The following is a 26,141-nucleotide window of genomic DNA, read 5'->3' as shown; positions in this document are numbered from 1 at the left end:
ATGCGCTGGCAATGACATTTGCGCCACCGTCCGTCCACAAAATATGGCTGGACACAAAGGGCTGAGTGATGAAGGAGAAGCCGAAGCAGCAATGTTCACAGCTCCTCTCCCCCGAGCAGGGTACGTTTCAGCTCATTTTGCCATCTCCAGATTTTGAAATTAAATTGACACATTTAAATTCTTCTATGAATCGCTCTCCCCATACTAGTGTATGGGGAAGCAATTTTAACACTAATTAGGGTAACCAATGGAAAAATTTTAGACTTCCCCACAGTAGGCCCCCTTGAATATGACGAAGCAGTGAGAAACCCCATCTTCACAGGTGGTTCGTGAAACAGGGCATTTGATTAAATGAAAAAGACAACCAGGAGAACATCTCCAGGAAAAAGGAGTTGAGGTTTTATGCTTGAAATGAAAATGTTTCAACCTAACAGACGTTATTATCATCTGACACATTTATTATTTGTGTCCTTGTATTGAAACCTTTTATATATATTTTTTGTTTGATCTGCAGTTTTTGTCTGTTTATTGTTTCCATCATCTAATTCATTACATCTTAAACAAGGTATCTCTCAATTCATCCACCCAAATACTTTGACTATATATATATATATATATATATATATATATATATATATATATTAAATTGGCTTTTATTTTGTGTAGGCATATTATATTGTTGGCTGTTTTATTTTCTATGAAGCAAGGAGGATCTGAAGCTGCATTGCTGGCATCATATGAAGCTATGACAGCTATATTATTGTGACTACACCCCTTACAAGTATAAAAGGCAGTTGTCAGTGCAACAGGAATAGGTGTTAGAACATCACTGGGAAAAAATACTCTGCAGATCACCTGTGTGAGAAGATCCATCATGTCTCATCACTCTGTCCGCGCATCTACTGGGCACAAGTACTTCAGCTCCTGTTCTGTGGCTTTACCTAAGCATTCCGGCTCACACAGCATCTTTTCACACTCTACTCAACATGGAGGACATGGTCACAAGGCCCAGCATAACTTTAGAAGTATGAGTGCCCACAATATGGGATCAACGGGACATAAGATATCAGTGGGACGTTTTCTTGGAAAAAGTGGACACGGGTCTGGTTTTGGTATTGGTGGTACCAGTCATAGTTTTGGAGGACTTTTAGGTAGTGGAGGAATCAACTCTGTTACTGTCAACCAGGGTCTCCTGACTCCTCTCAACTTGGAGAGTGACCCGAATATCCAAAGAGTGAGGACAGAGGAGAAGAATCAAATCAAAGGTCTCAACAACAAGTTTGCCTCCTTCATTGACAAGGTAAAATATTGCTCTTTATATTAAATAACTAATTTAGGGGGAATTCAATTAGCTGAGGTAATTTGCCGCGGGTTAATTGTTCCTCCTGGGCTATTCAATTAGCCCCGAAGTTAGGCCACCGGCAAGACTTATCTGGGATTTATTTTCACCACAGCAGTGAAAAAAAATCCCTGATAACTAAGCGGTTAACGGATTCCACAACAAGGTTAACGCACGAATACATTAACTTTTCACAGATTCTGTGTGTTAAAACCATTAACCCATGTCAACTTAACAGGCATTAACAAAGGTATCAGGTGAAAAGGAGCAATAAAGCCCTTGGCTACCTCCCTTTTTCACCCCTGTTAAGTTATCAGAGCTAATTGAATTTCCCCCATGGTGTCAAACTATTTATATCATTAAATAAATTATCAAAATTATTTTACAAAATGAAAGATCCTCCACTTTACTGTCGTCATTGTAAATTCTAAGGGCCAAATGTAATAGGTTGAGAGATTAGAAAATGTGAGAGTTTAGCAGTAATCTCTCACACTGGTCGAGTTTTATCTTCAAAATAGGAAAACATCTAGATGAGAGTTTGAATCGTGAGAGTTTTTTTTTAGTCTAAAAACATGGGAGTTTGCTTGTTCTCAGACTCTATTACATTGGGCAAGTTTAAAAAGTGTGAGAGCTTACTGCTAAACTGTCACATTTTCTAAACTCTCACCCTATTACATTTGGCCATCTCTCTGGTGGGCAGAAAAGTCAGGTACAAATATTAAGAGATGGAGGGAAATTAGGAAAATGAAGATGTCCCTCAAAATCATTTAATTACTAATCCTCTATATTCATAAATTCAGTTCAGGGTTTTTATTGCTTTTTTCTGTTTTGCAGTTTTAAATTCTATCAAAAAATTATTTAATGAATTAGTAAGATTTGAGCGATATTTGGAAGATTGTACCAGGAAAAAACTATTCAAGAAAAATAAATAAAACCAGTGCATAAGATTGTCTCATTGAGTTAAATTTTGCTTTGCCCCAAAGGCTCCAATGGGCCAGCACTGAATCTCTCTCTCCTATAATATGGACCTGCCTAAAACAGGCTTCCCGTGCATATTACGTAAATAAGGTAATCAGTAATAGAGCAGCACTGTGACTTTGGAGACTTTGGGGGAACAGATAAACCAGGTACAGTATATGTTGCACAGATGCTAAGTATAATTTATGTTAAATCTCCATGTTCATTTTGGATTAGGTGAGGTTCCTGGAACAGCAGAACAAGATGCTGGAGACCAAGTGGTCTCTTTTACAGGACCAGAAAACAGCCAGGTGTCAGATAGAACCTCTGTTTGAGGCTTTTATCAGCAACCTCAGGAGACAGCTGGAGAACCTGGAGTGTGAGAGGGCTCGTCTGGATGAAGAACGGAACAGCATGGAAGGAACTGTAGATGAGATGAAGAGAACTTACTGCTGTATTTCCCATGCCATGTACATTTGCAATACCCCATGTCTCAGAAAATCCTGGCGTCAGTCTTGTTGTATTTTGGAGCATAATGTGAGCTTTTAGAAGGAATATTACATAGTTCACTATGGACCAATAGAAGGGAAGGGATCTAAAGGGGACCTAGTAACCTCCATGACACTGTTGTATTTATAAATGATAGAAGTGATAGTCTTCCTTTGTGGATATATCATGTAAGTGATACAACAATGAACAGTCACTGCATGTAGCACTTATAATTGACTGGCTAGTTACAAACCTCACTGCCATTAGCAGCTTTTTTTTATTAGAAATGATGTGTGTGCAGGCATTGATACTGCAGTTATATAGGCACTCACCAGCAGATAGCTCAAACTATGAACAGCCCAGTTATTTAACTAGTGGTGTTGGTATATTGAGAGATAACAGGTACAACTGTACTCACTGTTATACACACTGGCAGATGGAGTGGAGCTTGAGCAAAGCAGGGTTTTATACAGTTCACTAGCCGGCGAGTATATGCTGCTAACTAGTAGTGGTGCAGAGATGCTGGATTCTGGAACAGATTTTAGCTACTTTCTTCTAGAAGGTGCTAGATAAATGATAAGTAGAATCTGACTGGTTGCTATGGGAAACAACTCCACTTCTAAAAATCCGCACTTATATACCCCTGGGTCCCAGTGCCCAACATGTACAGTATGTTTAGTGGTGAGATTGCTTTTTAACATTTCCAACTGCCATTGCCCAGAAGTCTACTGATCTTTCGAAATGACTAAATAATCTTTACCATAAGAAATACATTTAGAAAAATAGGCTTCATTCCACCTTATGTGTAATTGTGGCTGACTTGCTTGTAACTCTAAGTAGCTATATGTGCATGAATGTTTGCTGCTACTGTACCTTACTAAAACATTACATTGCAAATATTTTGGGGCATAAAAAACATAAAATATAAACACAACTAATTTAATTTGACAGGTATGAAGAAGAGGTCAACAGACGTACCGCTGCCGAAAATGAATTTGTAGCTCTAAAGAGAGTAAGTGTTTCCTGTGAACTATGGGCCTGATGCAGCACTGCACGTAAGTGCACTACTGATCGCAGATTCCCGATCATCGGGAATTTGCGCTTGCGCAGGACCCATTCTGCGAGTGTGCAGAATGGGTCCTGCGCAGTCGCACACAGACCTTTGAAATTTAATGCATCTTTCTGATTGACAGGCAGAGGCATTTAAAGGGCGGGCGGGTGGGAGTGGCCAGCCCAGGATCTGCGTTGATCAACGCAGTGTCCCGGGCTTTCAAGCTGGCCAGTCTGAGTAAGCTGAGGCCGATGGTCGCAATGGTGATCCCAGCCTGTGACTTCCGTTGTAGTGCTGGGAATGCAAATGCAGCAGGGGGTGTCATACACCTAGTGCTGCATTTGCATAATAGCAAGTATCACAATTGCCTGCGTGCAGATTTGCAATTTGCGATCTTTGCTGAATCAGGCCTTATGTGCTCAAGTTGATCTGAAACATGTTAAAGATATAAACTATAAACAACTACATTGTTCATATACAAATTACTACCTGACAATTGTATTTTTAGGACGTTGATGCTGCTTTCATTAACAAGGCTGAGCTGCAGGCTAAGGCCGACTCCCTGACTGATGAAATCAACTTCCTAAGGACTCTGTATGTTGCGGTAATACAGCCTGCATGTTTATCTGTTAACACCCGGCATACCTTTTCCCAGTTATTATAATCTTTTATTTATATGGTAACTCTGTGTGTCCATAATGTGTTCTCAGGGGGCTCCCTGTGTCGGCACACCCCACCCAACACACCCAGCAGATATGACATCATGATGTAATACAACAAGCACAGGGGGAGCTATGTAGCAGGGTTCCTCCTAAGGCAAGCTGTAAATGGGTGCCAAATGGGCAGAGACCGTGCCGCCCCTTAGTCTTACACAGCAGATGGCACACCAGTTACATACCCCTCATTATGGCACTGCTGCAACTAGATGTATTACAGTTATCGACTGTGCATGGGCGCTACATGGAGACAAGGATATTGCAGGGTGAGAACAAGAGGATTGAGGTCCCTGCCTATGAGAGCTTACAGAATAAGGGGTTGGGGGTAAAACTAGAAGGTGAATTGAGAAGATATGAAAAAGGAGGACAGAGGTCACGAGTTAAGAAAGTGAGAAGAGCCAGCATGCCATAATGAGCTGGTCTGTTTTCAGGTTTTATTATGTTTTTAAATCATATTTCAACTTTTTTTGTTAAATATTGCAGGAGATCAGTCAGCTCCAGGCTCAGATCTCAGACACCTCGGTGGTTGTGTCCATGGATAACAGCAGAGACCTAGACATGGACAGCATCATCTCTGAGGTCAGAGCTCAGTATGAGGACATAGCTAACAGGAGCAGAGCCGAGGCTGAGGCCATGTACCAGTCAAGGGTGAGTCTGCCATGTAGGGTAACACGATGAAACAAAGATGCCTGTTGCCAAGAACAAGAATTTTGTTGGCAGCCACAACCTTTCTGTAGCATCTTGAGATTCGAAAGGAGAATTACTTGTAGTATTTTTAATAAGGTGAATTAAAAATGGGTTGGGTATGGGATGCCGGTGCTCGGGATCCCGGCGGTCACAATCCTGACACCGGCATCCCAACAGGGTCAGGATACCAAAACTTGTCGCTCAGTATCCTAACCCTACCCCTTACCCTCCCTCTCCGGTGCCTAAACCTAACCACCCTCCCTAGTTCCTAAACCTAACCTCCCCCTCCCTGCACCCTAACCCTCCCCCTAGTGCCTAACCCCTAACCCTTCCCCTGACCCAGGGGGAGGGTTAGGGGTTAGGGGCAGGATGCCGGCAGTCGGGATGCCGATGCTGGGATTCGGACAGATGTTGGGATCCCGGTGCCGGCATTCTAGGAGCCGGCATCCCGTCTGGATTTTGATCGGACCCCTTAAAAATAAATAGCTAAATAATCAGCACTCAACAAGTGACACAATGAATTTTATAGAGAGGTAGTAAGTAAAGGTATTTCTTTTTTTAACTTGTTTTGTTTCTGTTTCTTCATTATAAACTTCCTGATTATTTTGTGTTTGTTTTTGTGCTTTAAAACTGGATGATTATCACTGAACTGTGATGATATAACTTTCTGTTTGTTTAGGTCGTACTATTTGTTTAATGTTGGTCTGCACAGCTATAGAACACATACACTGTATAGGGCCCTATTTATCAATTAAGTATAAAACTCGCTAGCTGTGGCAGTGGCTACTCAACTAGTGGATTCAGTAATGCTACCGTGTGAGGAAAGCTGCTTTGAAAAGCAACTGCCCCCGTGATCCCTAACATACTACTATTGAACTAGCAGTGATACTTCCCCTTACAGCTGGCCTTCTGTGCAGTGCAGGGGCGGCGGAGAGATATGCTCAGATGCCTCTTCACATCCCCAGAACTTGTTCACCATAGGAAGCAGCAGGTTTTCGGGAATCAACACTATCTGGTTTCTACAAGCAAACTCCACAAACTTTCAGTTTTAGGAGTTTGTTGAATTCTATCAGGCCCCTAATAATGACCTAATAAAGGCCTGTTACAAAAACACATCTGGAAACTCGCATTTCTGCATGTGTATTAGAGCTATAAGGGATCATGAATAGACACCACAGCATCATATAAAACATATAGGGGTCTATGTACTAAGCCCTGAAGAGGGATAAAATACCAACCAATCAGATCCTATCTGTCATTTTTCAAACACAGCCTGTAAAGTGACAGTGACAGGGAGCTTAGTACATACACCCTATAGAATCATAATCAGGTCCCAATTTTAATCTGTATGCAACCTAAATATATCCGCTGAGTGGCGGATTAACAATGATCCAGCACTCATCATGCATAAATCCGCAATGCCTGCTCTAGTGCCCTCCTTACAGGGGATGTCATCCCCACCATGTACAAAGCACAAAAGGTGGCACTCAGGGTAAACCAATGCGGTGGTTTATTGAACAATCATCAACATTTCGGGGTATCCTGCCCCTTCATCAGGATACAAAAGACAAGTGAATATAACAAGCAAATTGTTTAATTAACTCACCCCCCGGACGTTCTGTTACCGCCTCTTCCCGTACGCCAGCTTTGGTTCCGGTCAGCTGACTACGAGTCACGTGGACAACCACATGACCGGCTCACACATGCACGGCTCCATCCGGCGCACGGGATGACGTCCCAGACGGGGTATTGAAATGAGGACTCCAGACAGGCAGGTTTTGGTGAAGCAATGTCTTTTTAATGGTAGCAGACACTGCACCTTAGCATACTGTACATGAGCATACAGTAGGCCTGGACACACACAGGCACATAACAGAAAATAAGCAAACAACATAAACTTAAATGTCTCAGCACTCCTTGTGCTAATGTCTGTAGACCCTCCAGGCCCTGGCACCCTAATGCTAACCACCACCCCCAGCCTATCACCTGGCCAGTTTGTCCAGCATCAGGAGCAAGGAGCATCAGGTGTGTGTGAGTTTTAAACCCTTCCTGTGCTGACGACTTCCTGCTGGCTCTGGGTGACCTGGAAAACCCGGAATACTATATATCTATTGTAGGTGCAGAATGTGCCAATATTGTTTTCCTCTCCCTAGGAGGAAGCTGATCCCACCAGAAAGAATGTGGGCGATTCAGATGAGAGACCACCCCTCTCACCACACATCCCCCCCCTTTTCGGTTTTCCAAGCTTAGGGAAGCGCACGTTTCCTTTCGCGACAGCCAAGACCATTCAGCCTTCTGAACCACCTTTCGAGGCGTGTCTTCTTCATACCCCCTGAACATGGTGCATTCTGCCAGAGGAGCAATCAACCTTCTTTTCTTGCAGACACTGGGTTCTGCTCTTTTCCGCTGCCCCGCAGACAAAGTACCCCTCAAAGTGCCAATGCTACATCTGAGCAGTCTAGCGAGAAGTACATCGACCGGACTTTCTACTTGCTGGAAAGCTTGCCTCAGGAATGTGATATGGTCGCTGCTTTATACCCACTCCTTCAGGTGTATTTATCTCGTGCTCTAATAAGGCAGTGCCCCTTGGCAGGGAAGAAAACACATCCTGATTATTGCGAACTAAGGCTTTCGCTTCTTTTCGCTGTTTTGCAGACAAGTTATCCGCCAGCGGAACTTCTGTAGGGCCAAGTGAACTATAGCGGCCCCCAGGAACCCAAGGTGTAGCGGTTTCCAGCACATCCATGGCAACATCTGTATTGGGTATGACACCTCTGCAAATATTTCTGTCTGGCCGTAAGTGAGCAAAGTGTTGGAGCTTTCTTTTCTCAGACATTAATTGTGCAGAGGTTCGCTCTCTAAAGAGGACTGGCCGTGCTTTTCCACTTTTCTCCCTTTTCGAAGGTAGGGTCTTGGAGACTTTTCAATGCCGTTGTCTCTGTGGTTCCTTTAAGAGCTCAACAAATCGTGAGAAATTGCTTCCCAATATGATAGGATAGGGGAGCTTAGGACCAATTCTGAGACCACCTCATAAGTGCGCCTCTTATGGTGAGGCTCACTCGCATGCAGGAAAAGTTTTCTGTGGATCCATGAATGCAGACTAATCAACTAATCCTGGCACCTTTTCCATTGGCCTCGGCAGGACAGCCTCTGAGATCAGGGTTAGCTCACTCCCTATCTATAATAGCTGGGAGTTCTCGGCCATTCAGTAACACAGTCTTCCACATTAATGAGGGTGTGGAAACCAGGGGTACCATCATGCAAAAAGCGGGGTACATAGCACCCATACTAGCAACTCTACACTCCATAGGCTCTGTTTTTCTGTGACAGGCCCGTCTTATATGACCTGGCTCTCTGCAGTCATAGTCAACGACCCTGGCATCTCCATCAGTATTTCCTTGAGGAGGGGTGACAGTCGGGGTCACAGGCCAATAAGGTGCCATCTTAACAGGTCACACATTCCCTGGTTTCTTTTCTGGCATTTTTGTCATATTTCTCTGAGTCATCTGATGCAGACATTTTCTTCAGATTCAGGTGAGAGACCACCCCTCTCACCACAATATATTATATATATATATATATATATATTGCACAAGGCGGCACTCCGTAGTAATGAATAGTGTTCCCGCTAGGCTGTTTTAGCGGGGCGCGGCGCCCTGCCCTCCAGGAGGAGGGCAAAAAGCGCCGTGCCCTAACAGCCTGCGGGAGTCGTTCTCACCCGCGGGACGCAGTGTCCCGTGGGTGGACAAACATGCGGTGACCCGGTCACCACCGGGGAATAGACACCGGGCGCATGCGCCCGGCGTCTATTCTCCCTTTCTGCAGCGCTTGGGGGCTGCCCGGCATGTCCGTAAGCGCCGGGCACGCCCCCAAGTATGACGAAAAGGGGGACGCGTCTTATAGACATGCCCCCTTTTCGTAACCATGCCCCCTTTTCGGACGCGCGCGCGCCTTCGGCGCACGCACAACATTGCCCTCTCTAGCTCCGGCGCCCTGCCTGCCGCCGGAGCTAGAGGGAACACTAAATGAATACACAGAACAGTGCATAACTGCAACGTATCAGTGCTTTATTTCGCGCTTTTGTCAAGTCAAAGATATATAAATACATATAACACTTACCACATATAAATAACAACTGGTCACCATACCCGTTGGAGACGCCGGTTCCGGATTCCGAGACCGGAAGTCCTGAAAGCAGGAAATGACGTCATCACTTCCCGGTTGCTATCTCTATGCTACCAACCCCGAATACACATATAAACATGTTACTAGACAATACAAATAAAAACACATAAATATAGTCAGTCTGTGATTACTACAAATACTTATACAAGAACAATATTGAATGATATTGATGGAATGAAAACAGCAATCATAAAGTGTGCAATCAGTATCCTAACTCAATATATCAACAAATATCACATATAGTATCAATAGCCACAGATATTGGACACCTGAGCTACACGTCCAATACTAAAAAGAACAGATTTAGATGAGTTGAAAAAAATATGCATATAGCTGGAAGAACCAATTGACATACTGGATTAGGGAGGATTATAATCAAATAAAACAGTGCAAACCCAATGATTCATTAAGGCACCGCGGAGAAAGAGAATCAAGTCGCATAATCCACTGGGACTCGCACTGTAATAATTTACGAGCGCAGTCACCACCTCTCGCAAGTGGAGGTACATGGTCAATAATTCTATAGCGAAAGGCTGAAAGGTTATGCAGCTTTCTGTGTACGCAGACACCTTTCCCCTGGGGCGCAGACCTGGGGCGTTCCTCCTGTACACAGACACCTTCCAGGAGGAAGGTGTCTGCGTACACCAAAACAGCTGTCGGGCATGGACATCAGGCTTCTCACCCTGATCTCTGTTTTTTACATGGAGCGATGAGTATTATGTGCTATTAAGCTGCTATGGAAAAGTTTTTCCTTTTTTCTATAATGCACTTTATGCTGGATTTGCATGTTTATGCTTTGTGGAACTGATCATGGGATACATGTCCTGCACTATATAAAAGTTATTTTTTGCATTTAAATGGTGTGCTGATCATCTGTTATAAGACTGCTACTATTATTCATTTTTATGGTCATGCACCCGACTGTTGTTGCTACGTTAGAGTGTGCAGATTTTTATATTTTTATATATATATATATATATATATATATATATGTATACACACACACACACTTCAATTGCCACTAGTGCTACTACCAGTTACACATTTTGGAATCACTTATTTTGTTCTCTATTTCTATAGTTTGAGGACTTGCGCATGTCAGCAGGGAGAAATGGTAATGATCTGCAGAACAGCAAAAACGAGATTGCTGAGCTTAACCGAGCAATCCAGAGACTTAAAGGAGAGATGGATTGTGCTAAATCCCAGGTATTATGCGATGTAGTTACAGTGTCACTATCTATAGGCATGCACAGAGAATGTGTGCTGAGATCCAAGAAATATTGGAGGTGCTGTAAGTCATACTTACCGGCTTTCTGGTAGCCCCCTCCGGGAGGGTGCAGCCAGGTCAGTGCAGCAGGGGGTGCCTTAAGTGGGCGGTGCGGGTGTGTGCCAGGGTGATCGTGTCATCGCAGCCCTGACACCCCGCTTTACAATGCCGATATTACTGGCTATGTAAAGTGTCACCCCCCCTCTACCGCCCATTTTTGCTTGCTAAGTGGGTGCTACCGGGTGGGGGGGTCTGCGGACATTCTGGGAGACTTGCCTACTCTTGCGGGGGGGCCCGGGAGCAGCACCCAATTTGGGAAAGCTCCTGGCCGTCCCGGAAGAGTAGGCAAGTATGCTGTAAATGTTGCATTATGAGGGCTCTGGGGGGATGATTCAAAGTTTAAAACAAATCAGTTGTATGTGTTCTCACATTACCCGCACAGAAATAAATGCATATATTCACCCATATGCTGAGATATAAGCATCTTGCGGCACACTAGTCATGTGCCAATACTTCATTTGTTACTAGTCATCATCATCATCAGTGCACATTTGCAGCTAACCTTTACTAGACGCAAAAGATAGGACTGGAAATAAACTTATTTATGCTCACATCCAACTATTGTCTCTCCAAGTCAAAATGCTTGCGGCCCTGCATCACTAATACCTGCATACGATCAGAAAGGGGCTCAGTATTTATTACTTGTATAGAGCTGTTACTGGTATGAATGCAGAGGTATGTCTCCAGAATGGCTCTATATCTGTGTATGCCGTCATAGCGGGATGCGCTGGAAGCGGCTATAAATGAGGCAGAGGAACGTGGAGAAACAGCGGTCCGAGATGCCAAGCATAAGCTGGGCGAGCTGGAGGCTGCTCTACAGAAGGCCAAGCAGGACATGGCTCGCCAGCTAAGAGATTACCAGTAACTGATGAACGTCAAACTGGCTCTGGATATTGAGATTGCAACTTATAAGAAGATGCTGGAGGGAGAAGAGTGCAGGTGAGTGAATTATGTGTGATGAGTTTTCTGTAAATATAATTGCCATTTGGTCCGATTTCCATTACAAAATGAGAGAATCATGAAAAATACGGAATATGCTATATATTTACAATTTTGTAAAAATGTGCTATGTACAAACATTATTGTATTGCTTATAATTTTTTCACAACCTTTTTTGATCCTTTTGGGTACTAGCTGTGTTATGGAAGGTGCGAGTTAAGCTAAGCTGCATACCTAAAATATGTCGTAGTCTAGCTGGTGAGAGTGCAAGTTGTGTCTAGTGTTTCAGGCAATGCTTGTATAAAAAGCCATGTTTAGGCTTGTAATAAATAGGAGGGGGATGTAGTATAGCATCTGCCGGGCATATGTAGTTAGGGTAGATGCTGTCCATATATATAAATTGAGTGGCAAATCTCCACCTGTAATCAGTTATTTTAATCTATGTATGCATCCGGTGTGTTCTAGCTCTCTTTTATTTGCTACATTTAGTTATACTGTACTGTATTAATATAGATACAAATTGTTATTTTGGTCTGTTTAAAATAACAACAATACATAATTATATAGTTAACTGCATCAATGAACTGCTTTAGTCATCACTGAATATAAGGGGCACATTTACTGAAGTGAGAGTTGTTAGAAGTGAGTTTTAGAAGAGATGTTGCCCACAGCAACCAATCAGATTCTACTTAACATTTAACTAGCACCTTCTAAAAGATAGTAGCTAGAATCTGATTGATTGCTGTGGGCAACATCTCTTCTAAAACCCACATCTAAAAACCCTCACTTTAGTAAATTTATCCCTAAATGTTGTATAATTTGACTGTTTATACACATGAATAAAACATTTACATGTTACTTTATTTTTCTATTTTCCAGATTGGCTTCAGAAGGACCTGTCAATGTCTGTAAGTCATCTCATACAGTTGTCATTGAAGTAATTGAAGTCGGTTTAACCCATTAGCTGCCCATTGCATAGAAAATGATGAATGTAATTAGCTTAATAAATTATGAACTTGAATTGCAGCAATTAATAGAAACAATATGTTGTATATGCTAGGATCTCTATAGGTGCATAAATACTATCTGCAAGGGATTAATATATGAAGGCTATCTCATTATATACTCTGCATAGACCTTCATGCAATCATGTGCAGTTTTAAATGTATGTGATATTTCATCTCTTGCATAGATTTGTTTTTACATGTATAGTCAATATTGTTCAGTGAAGCATAGTTTATGGTATATATCTGGCCTGGTTTTTGCTCCATCTCAGAGCAAGTTATCGCCTTTGATTATTATTATTATTATTATTATTATTATTATCATTTATTTATATGGCGCCACAAATGTTCCACAGCGCCTTATAAAGTACATAAACAAGTTGTAGACAAGTGACTTACAGAACAATACAATACAGGACCAAGACATGGATAATATATATTGCTACATTAGCGACCATAACACCCAGATAGGCAACAGAGCATAAGCATCCAAGTGTTAGGTGCCGTAGTGGTGAGTAAGAAGTAGATGAAACTAAAGTAGGGAGAAGCACAAGAGGGTAGAGGGCCCTGCTCGTAAGAGCTTACATTCTAAAAGCGAGGGAAAGACAAACGGGTGACACAGATGGGGTAGATGGGGAGGAAGGATCAGCAGACCAATTGAGTCAGATGTAGCCTGTCTTAATCAAGGTTACCACTCTTTTTTATTCAGTATAGGGGCAGCTGGGGCTGTTTGGCAGCTGGGTTTAAAAGCACCAAGTATTAAAGGCACAAAGTGGGATAACATAACAGTTAATCAAACAGTTGAACAAGCACTGACCAACATCTAAGATAATTTCAGATTAAAAAACTGAGGCCCTCATTCAGAGCCGCTCGTTAGCGGCAGTACGCTCGTTCCGAGCGATGTTCGCACATCTGCGCTTGCGTATGGTTTTTAGTACGCATGCGCGAACCAGTCAGTGCGGCCGAAAATCGTTTGTACGCTATATAGCGAGTGCCTGTTATTTTGAGTGACAGAATGAGGCGTATGTGGGTGGTAACAGGGGAAGGTGCTTGAAAACGGGGGAGTGGAATTCGAACGCAGGCGTGCTTAAAGGTCAAAACGGGCGTTTTAAGGGTGTGCATAATTAATCCAGCAGCGTCATTGACCACGTCACTTGTTTTTTTTTAAACTCAGAACTGCTCGCAAAATAGCGGTTGAAAAAACCAACCACAAGAATAGCGAGCAGTTCATACGCTGTACGATGTACTCGATTAATCAAATAAATAGCGGACATGACGTATAGTGCGAGCGGCCAGGGGGTGTTTTTATCAAATAAACGAGCGTATGTTTTGCTCGCTCGTTCAGACTTAGAGGTGTGAACAGACTGCAATTTGCGAAAGGATCATTTGAATAGCCACCCCTTGTTTTTGAACGAACGACCGCAAATAGCGAACGGCTCTGAATGAGGGCCTGAGTTCCTTAAAATTTGTCTAAAAGTAACAAACCTAATACTCACCATATACTACACATTTCTTTTCATCAAAACTATTCTTTATATTTTCTCTAAGGATATAACATCCCTAACTCTCCCTCTATCTCACCTCTCTGTGCTCATTGCAGCCGTATTGATTCACTCCCCTCCTCTTAAAACTCATGAGCTTTCTTTTCATCATACATTGACTATGGCAACCTCATTGTGTCACTATAAAAAACTTTTACACCCCTCCTACAACTATATCTACTTCTCTATCCTTCTGCTTTTATTATCTGGTGACATATCACCAAATCCAGGCCCCAGACAAACACACAGTGGTTTTCCTATGGAATAAATATCCTGCAAACCCCACGTGTCCGCCGTCACCCTCCAAATCAATAAATGTGCCTTGTGGAATCCACACTCTATCACAACTTATCATTATTTTACATCTGAACATCTCTTTACAACAACTACTTTCACCAATTCATACCTTAACCATACAGTAACAACCATGGCTTTCCACAGACACCTACAGTAACAACCATGGCTTTCCACAGACACCTACAGTAACAACCATGGCTTTCCACAGACACCTACAAACACTGTCACGTAAAGTAGAATGTCAGAGGTGTAAATCTTACTCCATCTTACTTGCTCACATAATGTAAAACAGGAATCCACCCATCTGTCATCCTAACCCTCTGTCCCATGCTGATTGTCTACCCCATCTGTGTCACCCCTTTACAATGTAAGCTCTCACGAGCAGGGCCCTCTTCCCTCATGTGCTTTTCCTTCCTTTACTTATATTGTTATCTACTCTATATTCCTTATAACAGCACCTAACCCTTGACTTTTGCCATATTGCTACTGTTGCAGTAATGTTTATATACCATGTACTTGTCCTGCAATGTCTTATACTGTATGTCAGTGTTTTCTTGTTCTGTTCAACTGTTTATGTACTTTGTTTTTGTACTTGTTAGGCACTGCGGAACCCTTGTGGCGCCATATAAATAAAGGATAATAATAATAATAATAATAATAATAATAATAATAATAATAATAATAATAAAATTAGAGTAACTGTATTGCGGAGCTAATGCTCACTCATTAAAGAGAATATTTAATGTATTTATCCCAGCTGTCCTGCATTCGAGCACTGGGAGAAAGCACCATTCAGGAGCATCCAGCCATGGAGGCAATCACCATCATAAGGGAGGATTCAGTTCAAGCAGTTACATTTCCAAAACTAAGCACCAATCTGACCACAGCCATCACTGCTGAAGGGGCCAATTCTCTGCACCAGTAATATCTAAGCCTACAAAAATTATAATGAGGCAGATACTGTATATTGAAAGCTTTTATGTATGTGTTGTTTTATTGTTGGCAGTGATGATTCTGTGCACAAACAATATTTATACCTTTAATTAAAAATTCTGTGTAACAAAGCAAATTTCAATTCAATACATACAGTACTTACTTATGGTGTATTAAGACAACTTTGTGCAATAGTTGTTACTGATGATTTGCTCAATCCATCAAGTGGTTGCTTGCATGAGCTTAGATAGAGTTATTCACTTCACTTAAACTTTATACACAGCAAATTAATGTAAACATTTCATGAAAATACCCAAATTATTGATAAACCCACAAAATACATTAAACGCTTCTAATGCATATTAAGCCCACGCATACTGAATGTAACTTGCCTCTGTGAAATGAAACTAAATGCTTCAAAAAATGCTGCTGCATTAAGGGGAGAGATGTATGAACAGGTGATATGGGGGTGGAGTGGTGTCAGCGCTCATTATGTCCACTGATACCGCTTCTCCCCATGAATTAATGTGGGGTTGGGTGGTAAATTACAGAGGCGGTATTACCAGATAGCGCGCCGATGTCCCAGCCAATGTATGAACGGTCAGTGGCACTAATCGTTCTGACAGCTGCAATCATCGATTTTGACAGCTGCAGCTGTCGTTCATCTATCACCACAGTAGGGACAGCACATCCCTTCCTCACGCATGCCCAGTGGAGCCGGCCGGGAGGTGAGACACAGCGCCTCAGCACTAGGGTGATGCGCTGTGGGCTCTGGCGTGGATCGCTGGATGAGGGCATTTTCCCTCCCCCACTCTGGCAGACAAGATGTTATTATATCTCATCGGTACTGATTCCTGTTTCTCCTCGGTAAAAGAGGTTAAGCACATACGCGCACGCAGGGGGGGTTTCCGAGTACCTGGGGACCCCCCTGCCCGGCACTACATCGCAGCGCAGCTTAGCAATATATATACATTTTTTGTAAAGCGATCTGAGTGAGCCGGCAACTGTACCTGGCTGAGCTGGCTGTAGGGGGAGCTGCAGCAGGAGCGCGCAGCTCCTCCAGGGCAGTTTCCAATTCCCATGGGGTCACCGCATTGTGGGAGCTGAGAGATCGTGATTCGGATCCTCCTCAGTGACAGTGACCGGCGCTCTCTCTAGCAGGTGGGTGTAATGTATTACATGTGGGGTGAGCCGATCTTTAATAAGCCATGCCAGCGCTGTATTTATATGACTGAATTTGTGTCAAGTGAGAGGTGTGTTTGTGTCAGTGTGTATTTCAGTGTGTGTGCCAGCTTTTTCAGTGTGTATGTGTGTGACTCTAGGCTTTGTCAGTGTAGTGTGTGTATGTGTAAAGGCTTTGTCAGTGCAGTGTGTGTGTCTAGGCTTTGTCAGTCTGTGTGTGTATGTATGTGTCTCTGTCAGTATGTGTGTGTGTATAGGCTTTGCCAGTGAAGTGTGTGTGTGTGTGTGTCAGTATGTGTGTGTTTGTATGTATGTGTGTGAGTGTATAGGCTTTGCCAGTGCAGTGTGTGTGTGTATGTGTGTATGTATGTATGTATGTATGTATGTATGTATGTGTGTGTGTGTCTGTCAGTGTATGTGTGTGTATAGGCTTTGCCAGTGCAGTTTGTGTGTCTATGTCAGTGTGTGTGTTGGCTTTGTCTGTGTATGTGTGTAGTGTTTATCAGTGTATGTGTGTGTATAGGCTTTGTCAGTGCAGTTTGTTTGTCTGTATCAGTGTGTGTGTTGGCTTTGTCAGTGTGTGTAGTGTGTGTGTGTGTGTGTGTGTGTGTGTGTGTGTGTGTGTGTGTAGGCCTTGTCAGTGCAGTGACTGTGTGTCAGTATGTGTAGGCTTTGTCAGTGTGTATGTGTGTGTGTAGTGTTTATCAGTGTGTGTGTAGGCCTTGTCAATGCAGTGAGTGTGTGTCAGTGTGTATGTGTGATTAGTGTTTATCAGTGTGTGTAGGCTTTGTCAGTGCAGTGCAGTGAGTGTGTGTGTCAGTGTGTGTGTTTAGGCTTTGTCAGTGTGTGTCTGTGTCATTGGGTGTGTGTGCGTGTATATGTCACAAGTGTATGTTTGTACTGCCGCCTTTTTTATTTCTTCGAGGAGCAGAAAAGCTCCACATAAATATAGTCAAGTAGACCGACACTCCAAATAAAGTTCAACAGTCTGGGTGCAGACTGCTCAGTGTTGATCATACAATCAGATACAGGCAGCACTCCTTGGGTACTCAATAATCCAAGCTTGTTAATGCAATTATTACATATTTCGTAAAGTCTTTACCAAAATATGTAATAAATTCATCTGAAACGTTGTACAGTAATGGATTAACAAGCTTAGATTATTGGGTACCCGAGGACTAGTGCTGCCTGTATGTGGTTATATTTTTTGCCATTGGTTTTGTAACCAAGTATTGGAAACCCCCCTTTCAAAATCCTGCGTTTGCCACTGAAGCAGGGAGAGATACTTGCCACTATAATACATCTCCCCCAATGCTCAGTAATTAATGCTGGAAGACACTGAGTATGAGAATGAATGAACTGTTAAAAGCAATTACAAAGGATTTATATTTGCTCTAACACACACTGTTTTTCAATGCCAGTGTCTGCGGTGCCCTAGAGGGTGGTACTGAATGATCGAGCATAACATTTGCAGGATCAGTTTGGAGCGGAAACCATTAAAACTATCAAAAACTATCAACCCAGTGATGAGGAAAAAGTGAAGTAATTACTAACATTATCACTTTACTTTTGGGTTCAGTCTCGGCCACGCAAATGCGCTGTGTGAAGTAATTGTGATGAACATCTTGTTCACCACAATGTGATCACAATGTCCCTCTCCAGCAGGGCTGCTCCATTGAGGTAAGCTGGGTTACGTCATTTTCAGATGGAGTGACCTTAGGCTGACAAGCTATGGGAACTTTCGGTTATTGGAGCTTGTTGTATTGCACTACTGCACAGTGGTATGCTGGGATTTGTGTGTCAAACGCATGTGATTGTCAGTGATATCTCCTGCGTTTGGCATTGGTAAATAACCACTTTATTTAAATAATGCAATAACTGCTTTTTCCGTATTCAGTTATAAGGTTGAAGAGCTTGATAAATAGGCCACATCTTGGCTGAAGAAGAGATTGCAGCATCAGTAAAACTAAAATTAGTAACCATTTTTATTCATTTTTGTTGTTTACTACTAAGAAATATAACCAGTAATTAGTCCAGCATCTGTTCTGCTGGCTATCAAAGTAACATAGAAACATAGAATTTAACGGCAGATATGAACCACTTGGCCCATCTAGTATGCCCTTTAAACACGTTCCAAATGTGTGAATATAGAGGATTGTATACAGTGACTCATGACAAACTTAGCCTGGAAGAAGAGACCTACATGTCCCAAAACCCTGCCATGTCAATGGAATTGGTTTCCTAGTAAGAGTGACCATTTATGTTCAAATTAGAGGTGTGCGCCACCCCCATGTTTTAGTTTTGGTTCTAATTCATCATCTGACTTTTGTATTGGGAAAACCACCTTCAAGTTTTGGTTCAGTCTTGTTTACATGCAATCCAAAACCCAAGGTCGTTTTTTTAAATCCAAGTTCCTAAATGATACCAGACCCGAGCCGGGACTCGATTCCATTTGGAACCCCAAAGTGATTCTGAACTGGGACTCGATTCGACTCATAACTCCTAAGTTTGGGTGTGTTCGTATTTCAGGAAAACCAAACCGCACATCTCTAATTCAAAGTTGTTATAGTTATTTTTCAGCTACAAAGTTATGCCACATTACAATTAACCTTAACTACATTGGGCTCTTACTCTCCCTAATAATTATAAACAATTTAAACAATAACAAGTTTAAGGGGTCTATTTACTAAGCAGTGATAGGAGTCAGAGTGAAAAGTGATAAGGAGCCAGCCAATCAGCTCCCAACTGTCATCTTACAGGCTGTGTTTGAAAAATGACAGTTGGGAGCTGATTGGCTGGCACCTTATCACTTTTAATCTGGGCCTGATTTAGAGCCGCTCGTAAGCGGCCGCTCGTTCGCTCTGAGTGATGTTCGCACAACTGCGCATGCGTATGGGTTGTAATACGCATGCGCGAACCAGTCATTGCGGTCGGAAATTGTGTGCTCGCAAAATAGCGAATGCCTGCTAATTTGAGTGACAGAATGAGGCGTTTGTGGGTGGTAACAGGGGAAGGTGCTTGAAAACGGGGAGTGGAGATCCGAACGCAGGCGTGCCAAACGGTCAAAACGGGCATTTTAAGGGTGTCCATAATTAACAAAGCAGCGTCATCGACCACGTCACTTGGTTGTCTTTTAGCCTGAACTGCTCGCATGATTGCAGTAGGAAAATCCTACCACAAGCACTGCGAGCAGTTCATACGCCTTTCGATGTACTCGATTAATCAAATAAATAGCGGAGATGACGTAGGATGCGAGCGGCCAGGGGGCGTTTTTAAAAAAATAGCGAACGCATGTTTCGTTCGCTCATTCAGACATAGAGGCGTCAACAGACCGCAAAGAGCGAGCGCTCTATTTAACTATCCGGCCCCTTTTTCTGAACGAGCGAGCGCAAATAGCGTCCGGCTCTGAATCAGGCCCTCTGTCTCCTAACACTGCTTAGTAAATAGACACCTAAGTGTTTTATCATCATAGGATCAAAGGGCCTGATTCAGAGCCACTCGTAAGCAGCCGCTCGTTCATTCTGACCGATGTCCGCTCATCTGCGCATGCGTACCGATCGTTATACGCATGTGCGAACCAGTCAGTGCGGCCGAAATTCATGTGCTCGCAAAATAGCGAATGCCTGCTATTTTGAGTGACAGAATGAGGCGTATGTGGGTGGTAACAGCGGAAGGTGCTTGAAAACGGGGAGTGGAGATCCGAACGCAGGCGTGCTTAAAGGTCAAAACGGGCATTTTATGGGTGTGCATAATTAAAACAGCAGCGTCATTGATCATGTTACTGGGGTTTTTTTTAGCCAGAACTGCTCGCAAAATTGTGGTAGCAAAAACCGACCACAAGAATAGCGAGCAGCTCATACCCTGTTCGATGTAGTCGATTAATCTAATAAATAGCGGACATGACGTAGGATGCCAGCGGCCAGGGGGCGTAGTTTCCCAAAAAACGACCGCAAGTTTTGTTCGCTCATTCAGACCTAGAGGCGTGAACAGACTGCAAACAGCGAACGGTTCATTTGAATAGCCACCCCTGTTTTCAGGATGAGCGAGCGCAAATAGCGTCCGGCTCTGAATCAGGCCCTAAGTTCCTATTCAGCAAAGTCTGCCAGTCTTGCTAATTGCTATGCACGTTTACAATAGGTACAATGGGACAATCAGTGGACACAGGACACTCTGGGACAACCTACTGTATGTTGCCCGAAAGCAGCAGCGACAGCTTGATGTTTTCCTGTGATTGACATGAAGTGTGCTTGTTAACCCAGATTAGTAGATTTAGTTATCCACCATTAGGAGTATAATAACTAAAATACACTATTTGCATTCATTTATCTAAGATCCTCGACATTTAGGGGTAAATTTACTAAGATTCGAGTTTGGTCGAGATAACAATCTCGGGTGAGTTTAGGCATTTTTTTCAACTTGCAAATTTACTAAAGATAAACTTGGGTGAGTACGATTTCTCTCTTTTCACTGTAAAACTCGGGTGAGATTGCAAACTCGAATAAACTCACCAACGGCCAAACTTGAAAGAACTTTCACTGAAAAAGATACTACTCTGGAATTTACCAAGCATCGAGATTACAATATCAGGTGTAATTGTAGCAAACTTGTAGCTAAATTGAAGCTTAAAATAGACCACCTCCTGAGCTGCAAGTTTTGCAGAAACATACACAGATCAGTGTGATTTGTGTATGTTTCTGCATTGAATCAGTATTGTAATAGTTAATTTTATACAAAAATAATGTAGGTTCCCCTGCCAAAAGCATAACCAGCCCCGGCTGCTCAGCTAGTCCTGGTTCCTCAAATTATGGGGAAAAAACGTGTAGGGTTCCCCAGTAATTTAAGAACCAGCACCTGGCTGCAGGGCCACTCCTGGTTTTAAATAAAGGGGGGAAAAAAACAGCACCGGACCCAAACCAACCACAGCCAGGGGACCCATTCACCGGGTTTCCCCAGCCAAAGCCTTCACACCCCAAGTCGGTCAGTCCGAGCCGGGGATCTCAGGAGAGGTGGGGACAACTCTCTCCCGACACCCAAGGCTTAGTCTGAAGCCCGGGGCTCTTCCCCCGCACCCCTGGGGTGTAGGTACAGGGGTATTAATTGGGGGAAATAGTTTGTAACTATTGTATTTTACAGTGGAACTACAGGTGCCAGCATGCCTGCCCTTTGGCACTTGTGGAACTATAAGTTATCAAATACAGCACACTAGATTTGCTCATTACCTGTTCATAATAGTACTGTACAGTACATGGACACATACATCTGGACCAATAGCCTATAGGTGTTACAGTAGTGGCAATTTGCATTTTCAGATTGTACAACATTAAAAATCATCAATATGTGAAGTGGGAGGCAATGTACCCGCCACACGTGACATCAGCTGGGTACAAGTGTGTACCCAGCATAAGAATTGCTTGTATTGAGTCAGCTATTTGTGATCTCAAAGATAAACTTTGTACTTTTGTAAATTAAGAGAAGGTTGTCTATTCATGAACAAAATTAAGTTTCTGAAGCGACCCAACATATGCCAGATATAAGAAAACACATAAACCAAAATAACCAGCGCTGGTTATTTTGGTTTATGTGTTTGCTTGTATTTAGGGACTGACTATCCCTTGTTACCAGCTGCCTTGTGGAAGCACGTTTACACCCATTTGATTTTGTATATGCCAGATATATGCTATGCTAATATATCCTCTCCATCAAGGCACCGCCACCTCTCATTGCGATCGCAGCCTCACATAAGAACACCCACTTCCCCTTACACACATCCATAATACTTAGCAGAATAGCAAAACCATCGGTATAATCGAGTACCATCGGACAGATACACACACTTGCACAAGCCCTGACCTTACTCAGGAATTGCTAACAGCCACACACGCTATCAGTCCTCACACTGCGTATAGCCATGCAGTGGATAATTTATGCACGCCCCTGAAACGGCGTTCAGACGCACTGGCACGCCTGCGTTTGCCCGACCACCCCCCCATCACCACCCACAAATGGCACATCATGTTAATCACTCTGTTATGGGTCTGCGGAGCCTCTGCGATCGCTGTCCCGATCGCAGCGTCTAGTTCACGCATGTGCACTGCGATGCATGTGCAGTGCAAATTAATCGGCTGATTGTGTGCGTATCCTTGCTGAACTAACTAACTGCGATCCTTGCTGAATCAGGCCCACTGTCAGAATACTTCCTGGGAGCATCGTTCCAATTTGTAATAATTTAAATTAAATTCTCTATGAGAAACAAATCAGCTGCCTGCAATTATTATGTGGGAAACATATTCCTCTGTTACATACATAAAAATAACAAGTATTTAAATCAAATCCATTCCTTATTATAACATGCACATTGGGTGTCCCCTCCCGCCACTGGAACCCACTTAGTTATTACCCACAGTTCAGAACTTGCGCAATAGATAGGAAAATTAGACTGTAAGCTCCAATGGTGCAGCAACCTGGTCTGAATGATTGTTTTCTGTGCAGCACTGCTGCATAATATGGCGGCTCTATGTTACTGACATTGGGCCTGATTCAGAGCCGTTCGCTATTTGCGGTCGTTCGTTTAAAAACAAGGGGTGGCTATTCAAATGATCCGTACGCACATTGCTGTCTGTTCCCGCCTCTAAGTCTGAACGAGCGTGCAAAACATACGCTCGTTTATTTCTTAAAAACGCCCCCTGGCCGCTCGCATCCTACGTCATGTCCGCTATTTATTAGATTAATCGAGTACATCGACCAGCGTATGAACTGCTCGCTATTCTTGTGGTTGGTGTTTGCTACCACAAATTTGCGTGCAGTTCTGGCTATAAAATAACCCAGTGACGTGGTCAATGACGCTGCTGTTTTAAATATACACACCCATAAAACGCCCGTTTTGACCTTTAAGCACGCCTGCGTTCGGATCTCCACTCCCCATTTTCAAGCACCTTCCCCTGTTACCACCCACATACGCCTCATTCTGTCACTCAAAATAGCAGGCCCTCGCTATATTGCGTACCAACGATTTTCGGCCGCACTGACTGGTTCGCGCATGCGTACTAAAAACCGTACGCATGCGCAGATGTGCGAACATCGCTCGGAACGAGCGTACTGCCGCTAACGAACGGCTCTGAATGAGGGCCATTGTTTTTGTTTGGGCACCTTTCAGCAAAGATAAACATGTGGACTCTATATAAGGAAAGTCCATATCTGTGCAGCATGCATGCAGCTCTATGGTGGTAAATTGGTTACTAATAGGGAGCCGCCATTACTGAGACTACACTGGCTACCTGAGACCATTACAGAGATGACACTGGTTATGTGGGAGCAACCATTACTTAGACTACACTGGCTACTGGAGAGCTGCCATTACTGAGACTACACTGGCAGACCCTCCAACTATACCGACTTAGCCGGTACAGTACCGCTTTATAATGGTCTGTACCGGCAAACAGGGGCTGTACTGATTGTACCGGCATGAGTACAAACTGACACACAATGCAGGGCAGGTGAGTAATACTCCATTATCTCCCGAATTCTATAGCAGTGCTGCGGGGACACAGGCTCCCGCAGCGCTGCTGAGTGACAGGCGGCTCTGTCCTCTGTGTTCTCAGGGTCTGATTCAGACCCGCTCACGAGCGCACAGTGATCGCAAGCGGGTCGAAGGTCCCCCACTGCGCATGCGCAGGCGTGCACATGCGCGATCCCCAGCGAGCGACGGCAGCTCCGTCGCTCCTGGGCTCACTACAAGATGGGGCGGCTGTCGATATTGATTGATAGCTTACCCCGTTTTGTAGTCAGGGAGGGGGGGTGGCTGTGCAAATGGAGGCGTTCTTGAAGGAACGCCTGCCATTTGGGGGCGGCCCCACTGACATCACGAGTGATGTCAGTGGTGAGCTTCCGGCTCTATTAGAGCTGGAAGCTCACTGGGGTATTTGTACTGGGTATCACTGGGGTATTTGTATTGTTGTGCACACTGCACCACTGTACACTGTAGTACCTCACTGCGTGTGCATGTGCGTAAAAGCGGTCTGACTCCATGCTGTGTGAGCCACGCTGCCAGTTTTAAAAAATAAATATATTGTTGTATTTGTACAGTAATTCTATGCAATTAATTTGTTTCAGCTGTTGTGCACACTGCAGCCCAGTATGCTGTAGTACTTCAGTGCATGTGTGTAAAAGAGGTCTGACTCTACACAGTGTGAGCCAAGCTGCCAGTTTGCAAAAAGAAATATATTCTTGTAATTTTTATTAGGGGTGAGCGGGTTCGGATTTCTGAAATCCGAACCCCCCCGAGCCCCCCCCGATCCGAGGCCGATTCGAGTCAGGCTCGACTTTTCCCGCCTGACTCGGATCTGAAATCAAGGCAAAATGTCATCATCCCGTCTTCCGGGTCTCGCGGGTTTTGGATCCTATATAAGGTACCCGCGTCGGCGCCATTTTCTCACTCGGCTGTGGACAGTGAAAAGGGAGGGTGGGAGTTAGGGCTGGCTGGGCTGTGTAGTGTAGTGTAGTGTAGTGTAGTGCAGTGTAGTGTTGTGCTGTGCTGGCTGGACTGTGTTGTGCAGTCAGTTGTCCATAGGGGCTGTGTCCACTCCAAAGTCCTGTGCAGTGTCCCAGTCCTAAAGGCGTGCTGTAGTGTTGTCCAGGGGGTGCTCTGTCCATCAGGGGTGCTCCCCCCAAGTGCAAAAAAAAAAAAATTTTTCTGTGTTTGTGAATTGTGTGCACAGTAGCTGCACGTGCATCAACAAAGTAGCGCCAAGCATGCGCCTGTGTCATAAGTAAAGGACTGGCTGGCTTGACCGTTAAAGGGTGCTGTAACCCCCAAAGTGCACTCCAAACAAAATAAAAAATATTTTCTGTGTTTGCGAATTGTGTGCACTGTGGCTGCACATGCATCAACAAAGGAGCAGCGCCAAGCGTGCGCCTGTGTCCCATTAGTAAAGGGCTGGCTGGCTTGTCCATTAAAGCATGCTGTAACCCCCAAAGTACACTCCAAACAAAATAAAAAAATATTTTCTGTGTTTGTGAATTGTGTGCACTGTGGCTGCACGTGCATCAACAAAGGAGCAGCGCCAAGCGTGTGCCTGTGTCCCATAAGTAAAGGGCCGGCTGGCTTGTCCGTTAAAGGGTGCTGTAACCCCCAAAGTACACTCCAAACAAAAAAATATATATTTTCTGTGTTTGTGAATTGTGTGCACTGTAGCAGCACGTGCATCAACAAAGTAGTGCCAAGCGTGCTCCTGTGTCATAAGTAAAGGGCCGTCTGGCTTGACCATTAAAGGGTGCTGTAACCCCCAAAGCGCACTCCAAACAAAATAAAAAATATTTTCTGTGTTTGTGAATTGTGTGCACTGTGGCTGCACGTGCATCAACAAAGGAGCAGCGCCAAGCATGCACCTGTGTCCCATAAGTAAAAGGCCAGCTGGCTTGTCCGTTAAAGGGTGCTGTAACCCCTAAAGTACACTCCACACAAAAAAAAAATATATTTTTTGTGTTTGTAAATTGTG

General features: G+C 43.7%; 1 pseudogene; it reads left to right on the top strand.

Annotated features, from left to right (window-relative positions):
• Positions 1 to 874: 874 nt before the first annotated feature.
• LOC148527329 (keratin, type II cytoskeletal cochleal-like) lies at positions 875 to 15,432 on the top strand (annotated as a pseudogene).
• The last annotated feature ends 10,709 nt before the right edge of the window (positions 15,433 to 26,141 follow it).

The sequence above is a fragment of the Taudactylus pleione genome, unplaced genomic scaffold (assembly GCF_031769625.1).
Source record: "Taudactylus pleione unplaced genomic scaffold, aTauple2 ptg000089l, whole genome shotgun sequence".
NCBI lineage: Eukaryota > Metazoa > Chordata > Amphibia > Anura > Myobatrachidae > Taudactylus > Taudactylus pleione.
Note: the sequence above shows the minus strand (reverse complement) of the source record. Positions and strands in the feature narration are given on the sequence as shown.